We start from the raw sequence: 22167 nt of genomic DNA on the forward strand, positions 1-22167 counted from the left end.
GTATGATTCATCTGTGCTCAGGGAGGGTATGGCAGGCAGTCCTGGGGTTGACCATAGTGCTTCTTTCTGCCCCTTACAGACCACTTACAGAGTTTGAGGAAGGCAGGGTTTAGCATGCATGGTCCATGGGTTGTGTCCCCTAATTGTTCCTCAGGGATGGAGGCTCTGCTTCTACCCTCTTTCTCACTCAGGAGACACATGATATATTGAATTAAGCTGTCAAATACCTCCAACTGAAATCATTGCTTTTCACGTCTGAGACCTGGAACAGAACAAAGGCGCTGTGTGCGTATGTGTGAGTTCTATGTTTGGGATAGAGTTAAAGTTGGTGCCTAGGTCTCTTAGACACTCAGTAGGCCTTAATGCCTGTTGGGATGTGACAGCAGCTCCATCTAAATTATCGAGTGTGCCTCTGCTGCCCGGACATATAAATCCTCAGGTCTGTTCCTTGCTGTTTGTGGCCAGTGGCCTAACCCATGCCTGTGGGCTGTGGACCCTCCCTCATAAAGCCTCTATTCAGAGCAGTACCATATGTGGCAGCCAAATGCTGTAGGAAGAAAGGCTCCTTTTTTCTCCTGGTGCCTACTGTTGAGAAAATATTTTTTGAAAGTGGACTTAGCCTAAGCGAGACATAGGAGCAGGGGTGGGGGTGGGTGGGGGAGGTTGAGGCTTATGGAGGCAACTACAGCAGCTTGAGTCCTTTTCTTCAGAGTCTGTCCTTCCTTGGGGGCTGCTTGGGGGGTTTCAGTTCCTCCTGTGCTCTCTCTGTTCCATTCTGCTAGGCTCACAGCAACACAGTGAAGGATCGTTTAGGACCAGGGACATGTCTTCATTTTGGTTGTTTTGTCATTTGACCTTTTCTATGTGTGTGTGTGTGCTCATATATATGCATACATGTGGTGGTCATAGGTTAATCACAAGTATCGTTTATAAGATACTATTAACCATGTTTTTTTGCGACAGTCATTCCCTGAGACTAAGGTTAGGCTGGCTGGCCATCAAGCCCCTGAGATCCTCCCGTCTCTGCCTGCCCAGTCAGCATTATAGGCTTGTGCACTGTGCCTATTTTTTCACGTGGGTCTGGGGCTTTAATGCAGGTCTTCATGACTCTGTGTGTGTGTGTGTGTGTGTGTGTGTGTGTGTGTGTGTGTGTGTGTGTGTGTGTCCTGCTTAAATGTACTTTAAGAGAATAAAGGTGGAGAGCTAGAGACATGACTCGGGTTAAAGAGCTCATACTGTGCTTGCAGAGGACCTGAATTCAGTTCCCAGTGCTTATTTTGGGCAGCTCACAATTGCCTGTAATTCTAGCTCTGTACCTTCCTCTGGCCTCCTTTCCTGTACTCACATGTACATATACAAACACATACACATAATTAAAAAATTTTAAATCCACAGATCTTTAGGAAACGTGTAGTGCCAGCCAGGCGGTGGTGCCATATGTCTTATTCCCATTACTTAGGAGGCAGAGGCAAGCGAGTCTCTGAGTTAGAGGTCAACTTGGTCTTGGTTTACAGAGTGAGTTCCAGGACAGCCAAGCCTGCACAGAGAAACCCTGTCTCACAACCCACCCCCCCCAAAAAAAAAAGAAAAAGAAAGTTTAGTGCCAATACAAGTAACCTTTTCTTTCTATTTTCATTTGTACAGGCATGATTTTATTGTATTGGCATGATTTTATTTATTTATTTATTTATTTATTTATTTATGGTGCTGGCAAAGAACTAGGAACATGGGCATGCTAGGTAGGTGCTCTACCACTGAGTTACACTTATAGGGGCAATAGAATACTTCATTTTTATAGTGCTTTGAAAGTTATTTATTTGTTGTGTTGTGTGTGTGTGCGTGCGTGCGTGCGTGCGTGCGTGCGTGTGTGTGTGTGTGTGTGTGTGTGTGTGTGTGTGTGTGGCGCATGCCCATCCCATACTGCATGTGTCTGTTAGAGGACAGCTTTATGGAGTCACTTCTCTCTTTCTAACTTTACCTGGCATTGAATCAGGTTTTCAGGCCTGTGTAGCAAGTACTTTTTACTCAGGGAGCCGCCTTGCCAACTCCATACTTCAGCTGATGATTATAGAGCTGGAGGGATATCTCAGTGGTTATAGAGCTTTTGTTGTTCTTACACAGGACCTGGGTTCAGTTCCCAGCACCCACATGGCAATCAGAACTGTCTGTAATTCTAGTTCCAGGGGACTCAAAATTCAGGTCATACAGGAACGTGTTCTGTATGCTTTGCATCATGCTTTTGACTCTTCAAACTCTTCAAGATGTGTCAATATATCTTTATTTATGTATTGCTTTTCTGAAACATGGCCTCCCTGTGAAGCCCAGGCTGACTTCAATTCTCGATTTCCCCTGCCTCTTAATTCCTTTTTAAAAAATTGATCTATTGTATGTGTGTGTGTGATTGAGTGTATATATGTGCTCCATGTGTATGTAGGAGCTTGCAGAGGTCACTATATCTTTAATTATTTTTCTAAAATCCAAATTTTGATAACTCTGTTATGCAGCCATGTGAAAGTTAAGGTTAAGCATTTGACTAGTTTTCAAGTATTTGGCAGGCTGAAAAAGCCATGCTGTTTCACAAGTTTATCAGTCTCCCTGCTCGTGGCTGAAAGTTTACTCAAGGTAAGTTACTGAATATGAGTTGCTAGGTTTAAACGTTTTTCAAGATTATGGACATAATGTTGCCAAAAAATTTTATCAGTTTATCTTCACATCAGTAATGGCTAGGTATCTAGTTTCTATTGTACCATGGCATACAGCAGATTTTATCTATCTATCTATCTATCTATCTATCTATCTATCTATCTATCTATCTATCTATCTATCTGCTTATTGAGGAAGGGTCTGTCCTGGAACTATGTTTATTTTTGTGGCTGCTACTATACGGCCACCCCCCCCTTTTTTTTTAAGTTCTAAGTCAGAAAAGTATAACTTTTTTCTTTTATCTCTCGTATATTCCCCCAGAAGCCTAAGCATGCTTTTTTCAGTCTATCTCTGAAGCTTCCCCTTCCTGCCAGTGGAGCTGCTTGACAGCCTCCTGTGTTGAACATAACAACTTGCTCAGACCCATGCTCACAAGGCAGGGTTTTGCTCTTCCCTAGCTCCCTCCTTTTGACAGCTGCCAAGATTTGAGGCTTATTGGCCCTGAAGTTTTCTCTTTTGATAAAATTGTCCTAATGCTATGATCCTTTAATAAAATTCCTCATGTTGTACTGACCCCAACCATAAAATTCTTTTATTTATTTATTTATTTATTTATTGTTTTTTCGAGACAGGGTTTTCTCTGTGACTTCGGAGGATATCCTGGCACTCGCTCTGTAGACCAGGCTGGTCTCGAACTCACAGAGATCCACCTGCCTCTGCCTCCCGAGTGCTGGGATTAAAGGCGTGCTCCACCACCGCCTGGCTATAAAATGATTTTTGTTGCTAGTTTATAACTAATTTTGCTGCTGTTATGAATTGTAAATATCTGATATGTAGGATATCTGATATGCGGCCCCTGTGAAAGGGTCGTTCAACCCCCAAAGGTGTTACAAACACAGGTTGAGAACCACTGTGGTGATGCACACAGGTAATCCCAGCATTCAGGAGGATCAGGAGTTCAAGGATAGCCTAGATTACAGGAAATCATAGAAAACACAAAAATAAAAAGAAAATAAAGTTTTATTTATGTGCACTATGTGTGTATGTGCACATGTATGTGTGTTATGTGTCTGTGTGTGTATGTGTACATGTATGTGTATTATGTGTCTGTGTGTGTATGTGCACATGTATGTGGTGTGTGTGTGTGTGTGTGTGTGTGTGTGTGTGTGTACATGTGCGTGTGGGTGCTCTCAGAGGCTAGAAGAGCCATTCAACCTCTAGGAGCTAGAGTTACAGGAAGTTGTGAGCTGCCTAATGTGAGTGATGAAAACCAAGCTCTAGTTCCCTGCAAGAGCATCATAGTGGGACTGGAGAAATGGCTCAGAGGTTATGAGCACTGACTGCTCTTCCAGAGGTCCTGAGTTCAATTCCTGGCAACCATATGGCAGCTCACAACCATTTGTAATGCGATCTGGTGCCATCTTCTGGCTTGCAGGGAAACATGCAGGCAGAACACTGTATACATAATAAATAAAAAATAAATCTTAAAAAAAAGCATCAAAGTGTTCCTAATCTCTGAAACCCCATTTGCTTCATTTAAATATTGAGAGAGAGAGAGAGAGAGAGAGAGAGAGAGAGGAAGAGGAAGAGAGGAAGAGAGAGGAGTGTGTGTGTGAATGCATGTATGTGCCAGCTACCACAATGGGCTATGAGCTTTCTTCTTTAGTTTTTTGTATAAACTTTCTAGACTATATTTAAGTGCTCAAGGTAGATTATTCCTGGAAATTTTGGTTAGATTCCCTTACTAATAGTCGGTTTAGGAATTTTCCATCAGTATTCTTAGTGACATCCGTGGTTTTGCTCTTCTGTTTTTGTCAATTTTAAAAATTAAGCTATTCTAAAAGTTATTTTTATTAATTTTTTTAAAAAGTAGGGTCTCTCATCAAGGCCCAACTTATTATGTAGCCCAGGATTGTCTTAGAATTGCAGCAATCCCCCTGTTTCAGCCTCCTTAGTGCCAGGCTTATAGGCATGTGCTCCCCCTGCCTTGCTTAGGGCTAATTTTCTAAAGTGACTAGAAGCACTTTCCAACTTTGGGAACAGATTGCAACATGGGAATTATCTGTTCTGTGAGTGCAGGAAAGAGCCCAGACATGAAACCAACCAGGCCTGGCATCTTCATTTGAATAATTCTTTGATGACTTCTCTAGTCCACACCCCCTTCTCCATAATTATTGGTTTGTGCAACTTTTCTGGTTCTTCTTGAGTCAGTTTTGTTAATTCTTTTTTTCTAAGAAAAAAATCAATTCGTGAACTCTTACTGTTTATTAGTCTAAGGATTTTAAACAGTGTTTTACTTCAGTGCCCCATGGGGGGTTATTTAAGTTGTTCTATTTTAGCTTTTTTTCCTTGCCTCATTACTGAAGATTGACTCAGGGCCTCTTTTAGATGCTAGTAAATATACCACCACTGAGTTACATCTTCAATCCTCTCCTTTTTTCCCTTTCCCCTCCCCTCTCCCCTTCTGCACCTTCCTCTCCCCTTTCTTCTTTTTCTGTGATGCTGGATCAAACCCAGGAGTCTTGTGCGTGCTAGGCATTGGCTTCATCTCTTGTTGCCATTGCTTATTCTGGCATGAGCTGTAGCACATTGTATGTGTGGCTGGGTGGGCAGTGAGCCTATCTGATGAGAATCAGACAGGAAATGTGGGTCATAACAGGGCAGTGGGCTCTTTTTTTTTTTTTTTTTTTTTTTTTTTTTTTTTTTTAAGAGAAACAAGTCTTCTTGAACAACAGTAGTATGGTATGCCTACAGGATATTCTGATCACATTTCATAAAGCTTTCTATTCCAACATGGCTCTTCTGGCATAGTTATATAGAGAAGTGACCTATCCCTCTTTAACATGTAGACCTTAGAGCCAGACTAACTGGATTTGAATTCCAGTTTCTTCAGCTCTGTGACATTTGACTTTAACCCCCATGGGCTTCTTTACCTGGATTAAATGCTTGCTAACATTAGTGCCTGCACGTGTCAGAGCTCACTCAGTGAGTAGTAGTTGTAGTGACTGTCTTCACGTTAACATTCTTCCCAAAGATGAAGAGGTGTGGTTCCCAGAGATGGAGAACCTGTTTACTTATGTGGAGACCTTCTTGCCTGAATGGGAGACAGTCCCGAGGTTGTGTGAGGAGAACTCTGATAGATTCCAAAGCTTTGTAGAATGTGGCTTCTGTGCTGTCCTTGTCAGCAGCTCTCATGTTGGAGGTGTGGCCTGGAGATGCTTCCAGAGCAATGTCTAAGTATGGTTACAGCTTTGTAAGGTAAGTGGGTCACACTTACATTCTGGCCTGGTCTTTTGTAACAGGTCAGGAAAGGACCTGATGGGCAGTAGTTGCCCTACCGGTCATTCCTTTGCTCTGTAGATGCAATTACTTTTTCCACTCACTCCCTGTTTTCTCTGAGTGGACTTGCAGGTTGACTGGGAAACTCAGCTGTTTTATGCCTTCCTTGAGGGATGCTGTGATGGAGGGTTTCCTGAAGTCCTGTGGTTCTCTGTGGTCAGGCTTGCTGACTTTCTACAGGGCCATTGACCTGATTATGGCTTTTTGAGATGGAGTTTCTCTTTGTAGCTCTGGCTATCCTGGAACTTGCTCTGTAGGCCAGGCTGGTCTTGAACTCAGAGATCTGCCTGCCTTTGCCTTCCGAGTGCTGGGATCAAAGGTATGGGCCACCACCACCTGGCAGCTTAGCTCTTTTTTATGTTTGTCATTTGGAACAAGGTCTTGTTTAAGTTGCCAGACTGGCCTTGGATTCTCCTTACAGCCCAGGCAGGCCTTGAACTTCTGATTCCCAAGCAGCTAAGAGTAAAGCCTATGCTGTGATAGACTTAAATAATGAGTTTGTTATTCCTTAAATAATAAGTAGTCTTAAATTAGCTAGTGTGGTGATGTACACCTTTACTTTAAGAATTGGGAGACAGGCCAGGTGTTGGTGGCGCACGCCTTTAATCCCAGCACTCGGGAGGCAGAGGCAGGTGGATCTCTGTGAGTTCGAGGCCAGCCTGGTCTCCAGAGCAAGTGCCAGGATAGGCTCCAAAGCTACACGAGAAACCCTGTCTTGAAAAACCAAAAGAAAAGAAAGAAAGAAAGAAAGAAAGAAAGAAAGAAAGAAAGAAAAGAAAAAAAAAAAAGAATTGGGAGACTGAGATAGGTGGATCTCTGTGAATTTGAGATCAGCTTGGTCTACATATCGAGTTTCAGGTTAGTGAGGGCTACATAGTGAAACTCTGTCTCAAACAATATACAAAAAAATTCCTGTGTGTGTGTGTGTGTGTGTGTGTGTGTGTGTGTGTGTGTGTGGTGTCCATGTCTATGCTCTTGTGTGCGCAGGCACAGGCATATGGGTGTAAGTGTGCCAGTGTGCACATAGGGTCAGTTGACAATTTTAGGTGTCTGTCCTCACCTTCCACCTTGTGTGAAACAGGGTCTGTTATTTTGCTGCATATACCAGGTTAGCAGGCCCACGAGTTTCTGGGGAATCCCATCTCTCCACAAGAGTGCTGAGATTGCTGATGACTGTGCTCCATGTCTGGCTTAGGTGGGCTCTGGGAGTTTGAACTTAGGTCACCTTGAGTGGCAAGCAGTTTTAGCCAGAACTGTCTCCCCATCTCTCTGTTAGGGTTTCTCTGTGTGCCTGTGTGCATGCATGCACAATCACATGCACACAGCATTCGTGCACACGGATAAGCAAATGTCTCTGTACCTCTGTATTAAATACCATGAAGTCACACTGAACGAACCCTCTAATACCAGTTGAAACCCACAGCTTCTTCTGGCATTCCTCTCTCCATATGAGAAGCCTGGCTATCAGCATCATCTATATGTTTATTCATTCCTTCGCATATTTTTGAGACTTGCCACCCTCATCCTGCAGTGATCGTGAAGTGAGCTTTGAAAAGCTCCCTGATCCTGCCCACTTATGTGTAGCTCTTTTCTTTCCCCTGTGTGTGTTACTCAGATCAGAAAAAAAGAAAGCAAACAGCTCCTTGTTTATTTAAACATCTTATAAGCAGAAGTTTGTTACCAGGCTTTACCTCCAGAGAACAGACTGGCCAGTCAGGAGCTCAGCCTCCTCCCAGGCTCCCAAGGATGGAGGCTTCTGGTGGGTGGGCCATGGTGCCTGGCAGACAGTGCATGCATTTATTATAAAGTAAACAGACTGCTCTTCCCCCCACTTTCAATTTAAGGGGAAATAAAACTCCTGAACCTTGAAGGCTGATTCAGGGGGAGAAGAGGGAAAAATGGTGAAAGGTTGCTGTTCAGTTACAGTTTTAAATTTAAATTTGTAAAACCATTCAGTTATTTATCTGACAAGCAGGCAGGCAAGGGAGGGAGGTGAAAGGGCATGTGTGAGGTACTGTGAGCTGGGAGAGGCAGTACATAGGACACAGAGCTATAGTGCTTGAGCAGGCCTCATGATAGAGGTGGCTGAACCAGTTTTGCACAGCCAGGTAGTTCTGTTTGTGAACCTGGTAAACCACTGTGATCAAGTTTTCCAGCTCATGCTGAGCTCACAGCAACTGTAGACTCAGACTTTGTCTTGCTCATGGGATTGAGTATTACACTAATTGTCCTCATGTCCATAAATGCAGTATAAAATTTATGTTGTATGTGGAGTTTCCTAATTTTATGTAGTGTGTGGATTTAATTTTTAAAAATTAAAAATAGGGGCTGGAGTGATGGGTCAGTGGTTAAAGGAGTTTACTGTTTTATTTCAGAGGACCCAAGCTTGGTTCTCAGAACCCTCATGGAAGCTCAAAATCATCTGTAACTTCAATTCTTAAGGGATCTTGTGTCCTTTCTATTCTCCTCAGGTACCAGGCGTATGTGCAGTGTGCATGTGTACATGCAAGTAAAACATACATATAAAATTAAAAAAAAAAAACGGAAGGAAAAAAATTAAAAGTTAAGAAGCAATACAGGCTTTTAAATTAAAAGTATTAGTTGGGTGGCAATGGCACGAACTCTTAGTCCCAGCACTCGGAAGCCTAGGCAGGTGGATCTCAGTGAGTTCTAGGCCAGCCTGGTCTACAAAACTAGTTCCAGGACAGCCAGGACTGTTGCACAGAGAAATCTTGTCTTGTCATGTGTGAATACTTAATATGTGTTAGACATTGTTTTGAATTCTCTGTTTATATTATCTAGAAATATGTAGATATAGGTAGATGCCAACATAGTTACTCTTCAACTTAAGAGGTAATGCCTGGATAAACCTCTCTCAGGTTAAAATTTGCTAAGCTGAAGTTGAATTTATTGCCCCAGACTCACTGAGCATCATAGCATATAAGCATAGCCAACAGCTCGCTTCGTGGGAATTGTGGTTCACCTTACCCTCTCAACATCTGTAGAGAGGAGTAGATTGTACTGCATCTCACTGTTGAGGAAAATCAAGCAGATTCAAAAACTGGAGTATGGTTTCATTATGTGTAGGGGTGTGTGTGTGTGTGTGTGTGTGTGTGTGTGTGTGTGTGTGTGTGTGTGTTACACACGCGTTAGTGCCCATGGATGCCAGAAGAGTGAGTGCATTATATCCTCTGGAGCTGGAGTTACAGGTGGTTGTGACCTGCCTAACATGGGTGCTGGGCATCGAACTCAGGTCCTCCTCTAGAAGAGCAGCAAGTGTTTTTTTTTTTTTTTTCTTTTTCTTTTTCTTTTTTTTGTTTTGTTGAGACAGGATTTCTCTGTGTCACTTTGGAGCCCATCCCGGAACTAGCTCTTGTAGGCCAGGCTGGGGTCTTGAACTCAGAGATCTGCCTGCATCTGCCTCCCAAGTGCTGGGATTAAAGGCGTGCACCACTACTGCCAGCCTGGAGAAGCAAGTGTTTTTAACAGCCAAGCTATCCAGCACCCACCCCCTAACCATCTCCCCACCCATCGGTGGAACCACATCAATTGAAATGCTTGTAATAGCTGTTTGTTTTTGTGTGTGTGGTTTTTTTTTTTCATGCCTGGCTATTTTTGTGTTTTTGAGGTAAGGTCTCATTATTTAGCCCTCGATGGTCAGAGATTTCCTGTGTAGACCAGATTAGCCTCAGAGTTGCAGTGATTTTTTTCTGTCTCTGCCTCTTGAATGATGGAACTACAGGTGTGAGTCAACATACCTAGTTCAGGACTTCTTGTTTTGCATGTACCCACAGTTTAACCATGGCCTTTATGGATTTTTGTTGTGGTGCTTAAATTCTTCCAAAGATATCTTTGTATTCCTATCCTTTTTTTTTTTAAGATTTTATTTATTTATTATGTATACAACATTCTGCTTCCATGTATATCTGCACACCAGAAGAGGGCACCAGATCTCATAATGGATGGTTGTTGGGAATTGAACTCAGGACCCCTGGAAGAGTAGTCAGTGCTCTTAACCTCTGAGCCATCTCTCCAGCCCCCCCACCTCCTTTTTGTGGTGGGATAAATCCCTAGGCATGTGATGGCTCGGTCAAAGGACTGGTATGGTTCGTGTCTTTTGTTGCCAGTTACCAGGGTTAATTCTCCTTCTTGCCAGTCTTGAGACACTAAGGTGTTCCAAGTTGGCTTAGTCCCGTGTCCTCTTTTGCATCCTTCCTTTAACGAGATCATGTGGTCTCGTGGCTTTAAATCTCTTCTGTGCATCTATGGTTTGTAGTCTGGGTCTTTCCTCATGACAGTACAAAACAGTGTTTATTTCTAATCAACACCTTGAAATGTAAAAAAAAAAATCGTGCAGTTCAGCTGGAGTGTAACACACACTTTAATCCTTGCACTCAGGTGCACCACAGGTTCGAGATCAACTGGTCTACACAGTGAGTTCCAAGCCAGTCAGGGACTACCTTGTAAGACCTTAGCTTAAAAAACTGAAAACAAAAACAAAAAAATGAGGGACTAGAGAGATGACTCAGTAATTAAAGAGTATGGACTACTTTCCCAGACTTCTCAAGTTCAATTCCTAGCACCCATATGTAGGCTAACAACCATCTGTAACTCCAGTTACAGGGGTTCCAACACCCTTCTCTGGCCTACGCAGATACCAGGCATGCATGTGTTCATTAACATACATGAAATAAAACAGCTGTATACATAAAAAATAATTAACTAACGAAAAACAACATTAAAACAAAAAAGTGTGCAACTCAATGATTTTATTTATTTATTTATTTATTTTGAGGCAGGGTCTCACTATGCAGCCCTTGGCTGGCTGGAACTCATGCTGTAGACCAGGCTGGTCTAAAACTCTGCCTCCTCCAATGTCAGATCTTAGGGGTATGAATTTTGTGTTTTGTTCACCCTTGTTTGTTGTGACCAGCCTGTGTTCACACACACACACACACACACACACACACACACACACACACACACACACACACACACACAGAGGCAGAGTGTCGTGCCTACTCTAGGCCTGTGGGCTGACTGTAGCCTGTAGCCTCAACTCCAAATGTAAGCTTCTGTTTCATCTCTCCCCTATACAGTTGCATCTACATCAGCCCTGCTCTTGTCTTGATTGGCACCAGATGCCAGGCTCTAGGGTCTAAACCCACTGTTAATGGTCTCTGAAAGCTTGCTGTGTGTTGCCTTCCATCCTCCTGTACCTCAGGCAGACATGCCCAAGCCAGAACCTCAAGGAATTCTCAAAGAAGCCAAAAGCAGCTCCCTCCCCGAGGCATTTTATCCCCATCCTCTCAACTCCCAGGCTGGGTCTGATTCGTGGCTTTGGTGTCAACCATGAGCTGTTGGAAAGAAAAGTCCTTTTAACCAAGTCTTGAAAAGTAAACACCATCCCACAAACGAATGTCCAAACAAAGCTGCTTTCAGTGTCACTGGCTGAGAGGCTGCTTTGTGGAGGCAAGCTGAGCCAAGAAGAAAAGCCTTCTGTTGAGCAACCTTGTCCTGTGTGGGAGCCTCAGTGCTGCCCTTGGCTGCTGCTCTGTGTTCTGGGAAGCAGTGAGCTTTTCCACCTCTGCAATGGATGAGCTAAATGCTAGTCAGATGGCTTCTCCTTGCCTCTCTTTGCAGGTAGAGGGTGGCCTTTGCATTATTACCTGAAGCCTGGTCTACCACTTGGAGCTATAAAGTAAGATCCCATCTCAAACAAAAGAAAACAAAGAGTTGTTTTCCTTCATTTCTTTCTTAGGCTTAAGAAAGCCTTCAGCATTGGGCCTGGATTTGTGTGGAGGAAGCTTACTTTTTCTTAGGTGCATGAGGCTAACCCGGAGATGGAAGAGTGAGAAGTTTGTTGACTATCATTCACACGGCACCTTCCTTTGAGTGCTTAGCTCTAGAGTTCATCTCTAGACTGTAGAGTTGAAGCCAAGAACGAGGCAGACCTCTTTGCAGTCCTCCTCTTAAGGGCCTAAACAAGAAGCAGAAGCCTGGCTGACTAATGGTACAATCCATGGGGGTAGAAGTGAGGAAGAAAGCACAGGTTGTCCTGGGCCTGCATCACAAACACACATGCCACACTGGCACCCACATGCCACACTGACAAGCATTATAGCTGTTAGAATGGTAGCCTTGCATTGGTGATAGGAAATAAGACCATTCTTGGATATGAGCTGTTTCTTTACCTCTGATATTCTTGTTTTCACATGGCAAGAGTACTAGAATCATTCTATAAGTTTCTTTCTTTAAATATTGATGTTTTGCCTGGTGGTGGTAGTGCACACCTTTAATCCCAGCACTTGGGAGGCAGAGGCAGGTGGATCTCTGAGTTTGAGGTCAACCTGGTCTACAGAGTTCCAGGACAACCAGTGCTGCATAGATAGACCCTATCTTGAAAAACAAACAAACAAACAAAAAACAAAAACAAGCATATATATATTGATGTTTTGGTGCCGTTTCCATATTCTGTTCTGTTCTATAGTCATTAACCCAAATCCTAATGTGGCACAATGTTTCAGGCTTTTGAAATTGTAATTTCTAAAAACCCAGTTTTAATACCAGAATTTAACCATACAAATAATTTTTTAGGAGCTCCCCTTCTTTTGCTCTCCTGGGAACTTTTAAAAGGAGTTTTTTTAGTGTAAGCCTGTCTCAGTCCTGTGTGTATAAACATGGCTTTGGCCCTGCCTGGGCAGCAGGAGAGAGAGTGATGGCTGAGGTTCCCTGAGGGCATGTGGATGGATGATCTGTGAAAGCTGGCCCAGGCTGCGTGGAGATTAATGGTGTGAGGAGGACTTTCCCTCCCTCTGGTTGGGGAGGCAGCTGCAGTAACTGATGGAGCAACTCCTTCTACAGACTTCACTTTCCTTCTCTCCTGGTCTGTATTCATTCCTCCTGAATCTCTATCAAAATGTAAAACATGCTGTGGCTTGATAATCAGATTTGCCAAGCAGATGCAGGCTGTGTTTTAAAGGGGTCCTCTGTTTTGGGAAACTGTTTGGTGCCCTGTTGGATGATGGCTGTGATGACTGAGCAGTTCTGGGGGTGGAGGTGGGGGTGCTTCATGGATTTTAAGGACACCCCCTCTTCCTTGCTTTGGAGACCATGGTTTCTACCCTTCCAGGACTCCTCTCTGGTTCCCCTACCCATTCTTAGTGATGACATTTGACTATTAAATGTTAGTTTCATCTCACTCAGTCCTCTGGAGTGATCACATGTTCCTTCAGATGTCTTTTTAGACCCTCTTTCTCTCCATCACCACCTTGTGCAGGTGACCCACAAATTTTAGTTTCCAGCCTCTACCTCTGCCCTGAGCCCCACTCCCTTATTTCTGAGGACTCAATAACTCTTATGGGTATGTCAGAACACTTAAACATGGCCACCACAGTGTCCAAATCTTACTTTATAGCCTCCTCCTGAGAAGTGGCCCTGTCTCAGCATTCCATATTCCCAGGTCTAGAGCCACTGTGAATCAATGGGAGACCCAGGTGTGGTCTTTGGGACCCTGCCCCCTCTTGTTAACCCCACTTTCTAATCTGTTTCACAATTCTCTTGGGATTTACCTTGGCAAGCCTGCCTACTTTTTATATTTATTCTATTATTATTTTATAAATTATGTGTGTGAGTTTGTGCACATGAAGGAGGCCAGAAAAGGGTGTTCGGAACTTGGGTCTTCTGAAAAAATAGTATGTGTTCTTAACTACTGAGCTATCTCTCTAGTATCTGCTCACATTTTTTTTCTTTTTTTAAAGGGTTTCATGTAGCTCAGACTGGGCCCAAACTTGCTAAGTAGCTGAGGATGACCTTGAACTCCCGATCATTGTGTCTCTTCCCATGCTCTGGGATCACTGGTGTGTCCTGCCATGCCCAAGGAGGCTGACTTCTTTCATCTTCATCTCTTTTCTTAGTTGCATCGTCTCCTAACATTTTCTCTGTGGCCCCTCCTGCTCTGTCTGTCCCTGCCTTTACTTCCCTCTGGCTTGTTTTCTACACTGCACAGAATGAGTTTTTGAAAACATAACCTTGTCATGTAAAAAATAAAAATTATTAAGTACTCTGTACTATCGCATTAGATAGTGGAAAACGAAAACCAAACCAAGCCTATTAAAAGGCCTACTGTCAAACGGCTTTGTGGCGTTTGGCTGTGGCTAGCACTTTGCCTCATTTGGATCACATAGCATTCCAGCTCTGTGGGTACATCTCTGCTAAGCTTTTTTTTTCTTTTTTTTTTTTTGACTTTTTTTTTTATGTGCTTTGATGTTTTGATGTGTAAGTGTATCAGGTCCCCTGACTGTAAGACAGTTGTAAGCTGCTGTGTGGGTGCTGGAATTGAACCTGGGTCCTCCAGACTCTTAATGATGAGCCTTTTCTCTAGCCCCCTCTGCTAAGCTTCTTGAGTGTGTCTAGCTCCTTGTACCCCAGGACCTTTGTGTGTAGAATGAATTCCTTGTTCCCAACCCCACCCCATCACCCTCTGTGTGAACTTGAGCTCCTCATTGGATTGGACTGTCATCTTGTGCTTTTCTCGATGCTTTCACAGCCCAAGTAACAGGCTGCCCATGACACTATACATGCCATGCATGAAACTTTTTCTACAGAGGCCACTTTATATTTCTTTATTTGGTTACTGGTTCTTCTCCTGGGGAGTCAGGGGCTCTAGAGGCAGAGACTGTCTGTTTCCTCTCTCCAGCAGAAGCAAGCTTCTAGCAGGGTCTGAGTGTCCAGTGACTGTTCCTCGAATCAATGAACAAGAAAGAGAAAGGAACAAATTAAGGGGCTGCAGATGTAGCTCAGCTGGTAGTGCTTGCCTAGGTTCTGTCCTCAGAACTGCATAAAATTGGGTGTATTGGAGGACATATCAAAAGTTCGAGATCATCCTCAGCTGTACTGTGAGCCCTAGACCAGTCTGCTCTACATGAAACCCTGTTTCAAAACAAAAGGAAACAAAAGAACTGTTTATACATTGGTTTTGTAAAATGAGTCCATTTTCTATAAAAGAGTTCATGAAACACTCTACAAACTCAAACAAAAATTCTAGTGTTTACAGCCTGGTTCCAGTAAGGTTGGAACATCTTCATTTGTTAGGCACTGGCTGCAGTTGGAAGTTAGAGAAACCTCATAATGTTAAACCCAGGAAGTGCCTGGCTTCCTATGCTGCAAAGGGGATGTGAAAGAGCGCTCTTTTCCATTCTGGGAAACGGCCAGCCTGTGTGAGTCTGAGTTACGGGGAGCTGGAAAAGACCATTGACTCTGCCCTTCTGGAATTTCCCCTGGTTCTGTTTCCCTGTACACAGCTTCTCACAGTTACATGTAGAATGAACACCAGCCTGCTAATGAATGCTCTACTTATTTTCACTTTCTCTGCTGGGCCTGTGGGATTTGGGGAAGGGGGAGGCAAGAAGGAGGTGGCTGGCCTCACCTAGCAGTTCTGTTAAGGCTAAATCCAGCCCTTCTTCATCGGCCTTGAGACTCTCAGCCCTCAAACATGTGGTCTCCCTAAAACTACCCTACTGTTGTGCCATCTGTCTCTTTTTTTCTTTTCAGATTTCCAGGTAAATTCTTAAGTCTGCAATCTGAATTAGGACAAGAAAGAAACCTTTTTCCTTTTGAAAGCTTTGTGTGTCCAGGGCTAGGGACATACATAGCTCATTGCCTCCTTAACATCTTAGACAGGAGGTTCTAGGTTCTATCCCCAGCACTGGGGAAAAAAAAACAAAACTCTATGTACATGCATGTATGGATGTGTGTATGTGCACCATGCGAATGCCTGGTGTTTGCGAAGTCCAGAAGAGGTAATACATGTTATGGATGGTTGTGAGCCACCATATAGATGCTAGGAATTGAGCCTGGGTTCTGTAAGAGCAATAAGTGCTTTAAGCTGCTAAGCCATCTCTCCAGAACCATACACATGTTTGTCAGGGAATGGTGAGAAAAGGCTCTTGGCTTGAAAGTTCTTTCATACACTTCTGTGAAAGTGTCCATGCCAGAGCTCTGGATTTTGTAATGGGTCGCACCCTTGTGGCATGGCTTGACAGTCCCACTTTGTGCAGTTTGCCTTTCATTGGCATAAGGAAGGTAACTTCCACACCCTACGTATTCAGCCATACTTATTAGTACCATATTCAGACAGCCTTTCAAAAAACCCAAGTTAGCACTGGCTCTTTGCAGTCAGGCATTGCAAGCCTCCAGCCTCTAGCATGTCCTGGCTTTGCAGTTAAGGGAGCTCTTAGAGTAAGAGAACCCTCTCACTGCTGAATTGGTGTGCTTTGGAACTTTTGAAAACAGTATGTGTGTAAGGTTGTGTTCTTGGTGAGTGCTTTTTGTCAGTTTATAGATACTTTGTGTCTTTATGTGCTGACCTAGGGGAAAATTAAAAAACAGTGAACAAAGTGAAGCACAGTGAAAAATAATAAAGTATAAAGAATAGCCAAGGGCTGGTGTGATGGTTCGTGAGTAAACATGTTCACCATGTAAGCCTGATGGTCTGGGCTTGACCTCTGGAACTCACATACAGGGGAAAGGAGAGAACTGACTTCACAAAGCTGTCCTCATACTACATGCATGACTCCTGATCATGTTATAAGTACATGTAAGAGCACATGCACAAGTGTGCACGCATGTACACACACACACACACACACACACACACACACACACACACACACACACACAGGCACAAATGAGGGGATGAGTGGAACAGCCAAGTCTCTTCTAAAACTATTGCTGTGAATTTCTTTCATTTTTGAAAAGTGGTCTGTTTAGAGTTTGACTAGAAGGCACCTAGTTTCAATGCTGTTCTTCTTTGGTTTCTTCTCTTGTTGGCAGCAGAAGTAGGCTCCTGAGATCAGCTAGCTTATTTTCTCAGAATCCCAGTGACTGTAACTGTTAATAAAGGTTGTATGTTTTTTTTTTTTCTCCCCTTAAAAAAATTACAGGACTGGAGCGATGGCTTAATGGCTAAAAGTACTGGCTGATCTTATAGAGGACCCAAGTTCAATTCTAAGCACCCACATGGCAGCTCACAACCATTTCTAGGTCTAGTTTCAGGAGATCTAATGCCCCATTTTTTTCTTCTGTGGATACATTGGGCAGCTTACAAACTATAACTGTAGCTCCAGAGGATCTAATACTCCCTTCTGGGAGGCATTCTTACCTATATATGCCTGCAACACATAATTAAAGCTAGGTATTTTTAGGTGTATTTTTAATATGTGTGATTGTGTGTGCCTGAGGAAGTCAGAAGAGGGCATCATTTCTGTCTCTGCTTATCTTCCCTCTTGCTATTTAATGTAAATCATAGACATTTCTCATCTGTGACTACTTTGTAGGTAACTGTAAAAGACAATGACTTATCTATTCATTTAGTTTTTACTGAAGAGTTTCCAAGGCTGGTCCCAAACTTGCTGTGTGCACAAGGATGACCTTGATTTTTTTTTTTTTTTTATCATCCTGCCTCCTCTTTGCAAGTGTGGGGATTGTAGCTGTGTACCACATTGCCTGTTTTGAAGATTAGGACCCTTAGAATGAGTGATCTCAGGCAGTTGCATAGGTCAGTGGCAGAGTACTTAGTGGACACAGGCCCTGGATTTACTTTCTAGCACTGAAAAACACCATAGCTCTTAGTGCCTATTTTATATCTTAAAAAAAAACAAAAAACAAAAAACAAAAAATAACCCTTAATGGTAATCACTTAATCCCATCGCATCCCATCAACCACCCAGGCAGTTTTTTGTTTTCTCCAGTTGTCTTAGGAGAGTTTTGTTTATTTTTTTTTGAAACCGTGTCTAAGGAAGCCCAAACTGGCCCCCAACCTGTCCTATACCCAAGGGTGCTGGTACCTTTCATGTGCCGCCACATTTGGCTGTTTGTTTTAAAGATTAAGTCTTGCTCCTAGCCCAGGTTGGCATCAAGCTCAGAGTCTTCCTGCTGCTGTGTCCCAAGTGCTGTATTTACAGATACACAGCACCACGCCCAGCTGACAAGTTTGTCCTCTTTGGCATTTGGTTTACTTGAATCAGAATCTGGACGAGAGTGCCATGTCTGCAAAGCCTCCTTATCCCAAGACTCCCTTTAACACCTTTTTCTTTGTTGCTGAGTAAACAAGGCAGTGTATCTTAACCAGTTTTCCACCTTCTGGATTTGGCTGCTGTGTCCTTGAGGTGCAGTTCAGTGTGTGTATCCGTCTCTTGCTTCTGCAAGCTTATGAGTGAGCACATCAGCCCACCCCAGGCTGGTGTATTGTTCTTGGTATGGTTGTGTGCTTTGCCCTTTAGGAGGCATGGCTCTCTGGTTGTTTCCTTGCCTTGCTGGCTAGTAGAAGGTTCTCCTGCAGTGTCCTTGCTTTCCCTCAGATTTTAGAAGCCATATACCCTGTTGCTGTCTGTCCACTTCTGTAAAGTAGCATCACGAGATTTTGATGACTGGTTGGGACTTCAAACGGAAGAATGTGGTCATTGTGACAAGTACATTTGCTGAAGCTGGCTTGAGCTGACACCTTTGGCTTTTTTGGTAGAACTGATGTCTCTTGCCAGAGTAATATTTTTATTATTGTATGTTCCATTTTGCCCTAATCGATTCTGACTTCTACCAACCCGTGTTCTTGATTAGCCCCTAATTGCAGTCCCTGCCTTTTCTGTAAACCTTGGATTCCCAGAGACTACAGCCTTGTGGATATGCTCTTGGGGGTCTTTCCAGTGAAATACCAGAGAGAAGTACCAGGCCAAGTTTTCTTAGATGCTGCATTCTTGGGAGACAGTGAGATTACCTCACCTGTGTCATTGCAGAGCCTTCCCAGCTGGCTTTGCCTTGCTTCAGCCTTGTTTCTCCTGTAGCCAGAGGGACTGTTGTAGTAGGATCTGGTCACATCCCTTGCACACAACCCTCCCCTGGGGAGGGTTTTACAAGGGTCTAAGGTATTATTCGTGGTCTCCAGTTGCCCATGTTCTCACCTGCTCTGGCCACCCACTTTCCCTGCCCTTCTGTAGACAAGCAGGTGTTCTCCCGCCTGGTGACTTTGGCCTTGCTTTTTCTTCTGCCTTGACTGGTCTTCTGTTAGATACCTGCATGACTCTCTCCACCATCCTCTCAGTCTCCTCATTTCTCCCCTTGGCATTCTTCACCCCAAAGCTTCTCCCAACTTAATTCCCTCCATCCTCCTTTCTTGTTTTTCTTTTTTTTTTGTTTGTTTGTTTTTATATCTGCCACTGTTCTTTTTGTTGTTTTGTTTGTTTGTATGAAACAGGACCTGACTGGTTGGAACTTACTATGTAGACAGTCTGTCCTCAAATTCAGAGTTCCTCTGCCTCCCAAGTGCTGAGATTAAAGGTGCGTGAACCACCTGGAATTCACAGTGTAGACCATGCTGGTCTTGAACTCAAGTCAGTCCTCCTGCCTCAGCCTCCTGACCTCTGGTGTTACAGAGTGAACTAGTCCTGACTAGGTTTCTTGATTTTAGGCAGTACCTCCCAAGTCGTAGAAAGACTTGCTGGAAGAGAAAGGGCCTTTGTAGAGTCGTGAGTGTTGCTGTAAGGAAACCAGAGGGCCTGAGGTGAGGTGGCTCAGGCTCCTGTTTATAATTAAGACTCCAGTGTATGTTTCCCAGCCACACTTAGGCCTTTCAGCCTCTGTATGCTCCAGTCTGCCATTCAATTAGCTAACGGTTTCTTTAGTCCCATTATACATTGAAAGACTCTGCTGGCTCAGTTTTTTTTTTTTTTTTTTTTAAGAAAATAATAGGGTGTTCTGTTCCTGGTGGTTTAATATTTTTATAGCTTTGCCAATTAAAAAAAAACTTTGCCAACCATTTATTATGAAACTCACAAAAGTACAGAATTGAAAGGGTGATGGAATCAATACTCAGGGCCCTCTACTTTTATTATGAAACTCACAAAAGTACAGAATTGAAAGGGTGATGGGATCAATACTCAGGGCCTTGGTACACACTTGCCATTTCACCACTGGTTCATCTTCTCTGTATGTGGAGCGTGCGTGTGTGTAGTGTATTTGTGTGTGATGTGTCTGTACCCGCTGTGCGTGTGTGCATACGTGCATGTGTTTGTGTGCGAGTGGAAACCAGAGGAGTATGTCAGGTGTTCTGATCCATCACTTTCTACCTTACTTCTTTGAGACAGAGTTGCACCAAGTCTGGGGCTAGGCTGGTTGCCAACAAACCCCAGTCACCACCCCTGGCAGTGCTGGGGTGACAGGAATGCATCCACATGTGGCTCTAAAAATGTTTTTTGTTTTTTTAACTGTTGTTATCATCATTGTTATTATTAGTAATAATAATTTTATGCTCATGGGTATTTTGCCTGGATGAGTGTATACCATGTGAGTGCCTAGTGCCCTTAGAGGATGGAAGAGGGTGTTGAAATCTCTGGAACTGGAGTTACAGATGCTTGTGAGCTGCCATGTAGGTGCTGAGAATTGAGCCCATGTCTTCTGTAAGAGCAACAAGTGCTCTTGCCATCTCTCCAGCCCACATATTTGGCTTTTTTTTTTTTTTTTTAATGCTGCTAGGATCCAGCTGAGGTCCTCATGCTTGTGCAGAAAATGTTCTTCCCTGCTGAGTTGTCTCCTAACTCCCTATGTGCAGTTTTTTTGTCTAAATTATTTGAAGGTAAATTGAAGCTGTTATGACTTTATTCTGGAAAATTGCAGCCTGTTTTCCTACAAAACCGCTTGAGAATCCATGCAGATACTCTCAATCTGTCGAACATCTCCCAAGAGTGTTCTTGTAGGATGGGCCTGGTGGCTTCCATCTGTCCCTGGCTCCTATCTATAAGCCTTTGTTCCCTTGTGATGGTCATATAGCTTGGAAAGTTTTGTGGAGTTTGCTGCTGCAACCTAAAAAGTCCCAGAGAAAAGTCCAGTGACTGTAAGAGTTCATGATAGGTAGACCAAGGGAATGCTGTGCATTTTAGCCTCTAGACATGGAAGTCAAGGTAGATAGTAAAAATGGCAGCTTAGGAACTTCCTCAGTGCCACCCAAGTTTTCACACGTGTCCTCCGCAGAATGTGCTTTGATTCCTCTATTTTGCCAATGAGGGAACCAGTGCTGAAATAAGTAACTTGTGGCTTGCAGAGTCACAGCTCTTTGGTAGCAGCACTAAGATCGAGTCCAGAGTGCCTGACCACACTGGCCGGCCCTACCCCCATGCTGCTTATTGGAGGGGTACTCTCTGACCTTAAATCAGTCACACAGAAAACAGCACCCACTTAAGCAGGAGACCAAACCATATCATTCGTAGTTTCTTTGCTTCCTCCTCCTCCCTCCTCCTCCTCCTCCTCTTTCTTCCTCTTCCTCTTCCCTCCTCCTCCTCCTCCTCCTCTTTTTCTTTTTGTTTTTTGAGACAGGGTTGGACCAGGCTGGCCTCAAACTCAGAGATCTGCCTGCTGGGATTAAAAGTGTGCCTCACCATGCCTGGTTTATTTCATAGTTTCAGTGGGTCAGGATTTGGGAACAGCATTGTTGGGGATGTCTTAAGGCTCCATACTTGGGCTGTTGTCATGCAAGGGCTTGACTGGGCCTGGAGAGTCTGCTCCCAGGTGGTGTACTTGAAACAGTATCAGTAGGTACTCCTACTTCCTCCTCTACTCCTTGGTTGTCAAAAGTTTCTAAATTCCCACTGTTATTTTATAGAAACATGAGAGTTCACCAAGTTTCTCAATGAAACTAACCAAATATAGAGACAGAAGGAAAAAGGAGCCTAAGAGACCCAGGGCAGGACAGAGATTAAGGGAAGGAAATGCTTTAGAGAGCCTGGGAATCTGTCTTACTTCAGAGACCTGGGATGGGTCTGTCTTTTTGGTGTGTGTGTGTGTATATATGTACATATAATTTTTTATTTTAATCTTTATTTTAGATTTATTTTTTATATCTATGGGTATTTTCTTTGCATGTATGTCTGCATACCAGAAAAGGGCATTGGATCCCATGGGACTACAGTTATGGATGGTTGTGAGCCACCATGTAGGTGCTAGGAATTGAACCCAGGGTCTCTGGAAGAGCAGCCAGTATTCTTTATCACTGAGCCATTTCCCCAGCCCCTTTAGTTTTATTTTTAAGATACATTTTCATTTAATGTGCGTGAGTGTTTGCCTATATGTATGTATGTTTACCATGTGCATATGATGTCTGCAGAGTCCATAAGAGGGAATCACATCCCCAGGAACTGG

The 22167-nt window shown here is 43.5% G+C and overlaps 1 protein-coding gene across 1 annotated transcript in view; it reads left to right on the forward strand.

Moving 5' to 3' along the window:
* The window catches only part of Wwp2 (WW domain containing E3 ubiquitin protein ligase 2), a 119938-nt gene that overhangs the window by 21938 nt on the left and 75833 nt on the right, over positions 1–22167 (forward strand). The gene's annotated exons all lie outside the window — the stretch shown is intronic.

This window comes from Cricetulus griseus, chromosome 3, assembly GCF_003668045.3.
Source record: "Cricetulus griseus strain 17A/GY chromosome 3, alternate assembly CriGri-PICRH-1.0, whole genome shotgun sequence".
Lineage (NCBI taxonomy): Eukaryota > Metazoa > Chordata > Mammalia > Rodentia > Cricetidae > Cricetulus > Cricetulus griseus.